General features: G+C 47.5%; 1 pseudogene; it reads right to left on the bottom strand.

Moving 5' to 3' along the window:
* Positions 1-955: 955 nt before the first annotated feature.
* Positions 956-3,373, bottom strand: LOC102399998 (annotated as a pseudogene).
* Positions 3,374-3,706: the final 333 nt, after the last annotated feature.

Below are 3,706 nucleotides of genomic sequence, written 5' to 3'. Positions count from 1 at the left end.
GGTGCTGGAGAAGACTCTTGGGAGTCCCTTGGACTGCAAGGAGATCCAACCAGTCCATCCTAAAGAAGATCAGTCCTGGGTGTTCACTGGAAGGACTGATGTTGAAGCTGAAACTCCAATACTTTGGTCACCTCATGCGAAGAGTTGACTCATTGAAAAAGACCCTGATGCTGGAAGGGATTGGGGGCAGAAGGAGAAGGGGACAACAGAGGATGAGATGGTTGGATGGCATCACCGACTCGATGGACATGAGTTTGGGTAAACTCGGAGTTGGTGATGGACAGAGAGGCCTGGCATGCTGCGATTCATGGGGTCACAAAGAGTTGGACACAACTAAGGGCCTGAACTGAACTGAGCTGATGTCCATTTTTAGACATAATGCTATGGCACCCTTAATAGGCTACAGTACGGTGTAAACATAGTTTTTGTATGCACTAGGAAGCCAAAATCCATTTGACTCACTTTATGGCAATACACCCTTTATTGTAGTGACCTGGAATCAGACCCATAATATCTCCAAAGTATGGTTGTATTTGTTAGCTTTTCTTTAAAATGTTTTTAACCTATGAACATATACACTTTTTAAAAATTTATTTTTAATTGGAAGATAATTGTTTTACAATGTCATGTTGGCTTCTGCTGTACAACAATGTGAATCAACCATAAGTATACTCTCCTCTCTCTTGAGTCTTCCTCCTACCCCCTCATCCCACCCCTCCAGGTTGTCAGAGAGCACTGAGCTGAGATCCTTGTGTTAAACAGCAACTTCCCACCAGCTATCTATTTTACACATGGTGCAAATGACAACCCACTCCAGTGTTCTTGCCTTGAGAATCCCAGGGATGGGGGAGCCTGATGGGCTGCCGTCTATGGGGTTGCACAGGGTCGGACACGACTGAAGCAACTTAGCAGCAGCAGTGTATATATGTCAATGCTACTCACAATTTGTCCCACCTTCTCTGTCCCCTGCTCTGTCCACAAGTCTGTTCAATTTTTTTTAAATTATTATTCTCTTAATATTTTATTTTGATGTTTGGAACTCTTGATGCAACATTCTAGAGAAAGGATCTGAACAGGACCTCCTATGCCCAAGGGACTGATAAAGGAAACAAATCTATTTATTCTTTGTGATTTGATGCACAGATGAAAAACTTAACACACAATAACAGAAGTTGGTCGTTAATAAATCATATCCTAGTCTCTTTCAGTGCTTGGGCAAGCAGACGGCATCTTCAGTTTTGCCACGTCGACTTCTAGCTCTTTTGTAGTTGTAACACTGCAAGGTCAATGATGCATATGTCCAGAATCAGTTTAAAATACTGTCAAATTCCTTTTCTCTTAGTTCATTTATTTTTCACTGTCTCTTGGTCCCAGGTGTATCTGAATGATTACCTTTCATCACTTGCTGCTATTGCTCGTTGGGGTGTTCTCAATTGTCCCCGTATTTCGTGGGCGGGTTGGGAGAGGGAGCTTGGGAGGGATGTGCCGCTGTGGGAAGGTTGTGGATCACCAGGATGCCTCTGGGGATGATCCCTTCCTTGGCAGCAGGAAGTCCTCCCAGAGCCACGCCCACAATGCCTGGCAGGTATCTGTATGTGGCACCATTCAGCTCTGGATGAATTGCTTGCTGATCTATTACTGACCAGGGAGCTGTTGTGACAGAGTTCCTTGTTCACCCAGTTTATTAAGCTCTCTGGGATGTGATCTCTGATAGCCCATCGGATCTCAGTGGCAGCCGCCTCTCTCATCTCCAGTGAGGCTTGCTCACTATACCAGGCTGGGTGGGGAGTACAGATGAGATTCCGTGCATCTTTCAAGGGACCCTGAGCAAAGCTGAAAGGCTCCGACTTGTGCACGTTGAAGGCCGCCCCTCATATCCTTCCTTCTTTGAGGGCTTGGGCTAAGGCTTCCTCATCCACCAGTCTGCCACAGGCCGCGATCACTGGGAAGGCGCCTTGCCTCATCTGCTTTATAGTGAAGTCACTGATGAGGTGGTGGTTATGTTCGTTGAGATTGCAGTGCAGGGAGACACAGTAGCTCTGGAACAGTAAGTCCTGCAGGGTATAGACTCTCCACATGCCCAGAGACCGCTCCGTCCCATCCTGCAAGTAGAGGTTATAAAACAGAACGCTGAATCCAAAGGCCTTCGCTCGAACCGCAACTGCCTGCCCCATTGCGACCGAAGCCAATGAAGCCCAATGTCTCCCCACGGATGTGCGCACCCCGCCCCCCACCCGAGGCAACCTCCCAGATCTGCTGACGCTCTGCACCAGCGTGCCTTCACGCAACACCTGGTACAGCCAGGTGTTCCGCCGGTACAGATTAAGGATGTGGCAGACGGTTGGGTCCGCTGTCTCTTTCACTGCTGCAGACAGGATGTTGCACACTGCGATCCCGAGTTCACCTGCAGCCTTGACGTCAACATAGTTGTAGCCGCTGCCTATCCACACAATCACTCCAGGGCCTTGAACTTCTCCAGGTCCTCCCTGGTGAGCGTGACAGTGTGATATATCATGGCGCCAACCGCCTCATTTAAAACTTTCTCGTGGATCTCCTGAGTGAACTGTGCATCACAGAAGGCCACAGTGGCCGGGTCCTTTAGGATGGGCATCTCCACCGGGTGCAGTCTCTACCAGCCAGCAGCGCCACCACGGGGCAGGGGTGCAGGGGGCCGTTCTGGGGGCAGATACCTTCGCAAATTCTGTCCAATCGCTGTCACTTGACTCTGTGCTTATCCACATGGGCCATTCTTTATCGAGCTTTGCACCTCTCTGATTCAAAAGGCAAAGCAGTCTTCTAAGAACTTAGGGGCCCTTGCAGGAATCTGCGGGCATTACACCACTATGATCCCAACATAAATTTGTCCACAAACTCTGTAGTTCCCATGATGGGCTGTCTGTCTTTTTAAAGAGCATACAGCTTCATTGGTTTAAAACCGTTTAAGGCGATAAAACCCTAGTCCTGGGCAGCCGGCATCCACCACAAAGGGTTTCCACATGGGAGGCGCTGCGGCGGCGGCAGCTGTGCGGCGCTCCAGTCAGCATGGCATGGCTCGCGACTCTGTCCCTCGCTCCTCAGGCCATCGCCTGCTCCTCTGGGCCGCTTCCCGGCCACCTTAAAATGACCCACAAGTCTGTTCTTTATGTCTGCATCTCTTCCTACCCTGCAAATAGCTTCATTAGTACCATTTTTTCTAGATTCCACATATATGTGTCACTTACAAGATTTTTGTTTTTTCCAACTTACTTCTGTATAACAACATATACAACTTGATATACAACTTCTGTATAACAACTTACTCTGTGTAACAGGCTCTACATTCATCCACCTCACTACAACTGACAAAATTCAATCCTTTTTATGACTGAGTGATATTTCACTACACACACACACACACACACACACACACACACACACATATATATATATATACAGTACTTGGATGCAATCTCAAAAACGACAGAATGATCTTGTTCGTTTCCAAGGCAAACCATTCAATATCATAGTAATCCAAGTCTATGCCCCAACCAGTAATGCTGAAGAAGCTGAAGTTGAACGGTTCTATGAAGACCTACAAGACCTTTTAGAACTAACACCCAAAAAAGATGTCCTTTTCATTATAGGGGACTGGAATGCAAAAGTAGGAAGTCAAGAAACACCGGGAGTAACAGGCAAATTTGGCCTTGGAATACAGAGTGAAGCAGGG

Source organism: Bubalus bubalis, chromosome 4, assembly GCF_019923935.1.
Source record: "Bubalus bubalis isolate 160015118507 breed Murrah chromosome 4, NDDB_SH_1, whole genome shotgun sequence".
Lineage (NCBI taxonomy): Eukaryota > Metazoa > Chordata > Mammalia > Artiodactyla > Bovidae > Bubalus > Bubalus bubalis.
The sequence above is the reverse complement of the archived record's forward strand: the minus strand, read 5'-3'. Positions and strand labels throughout refer to the sequence as shown.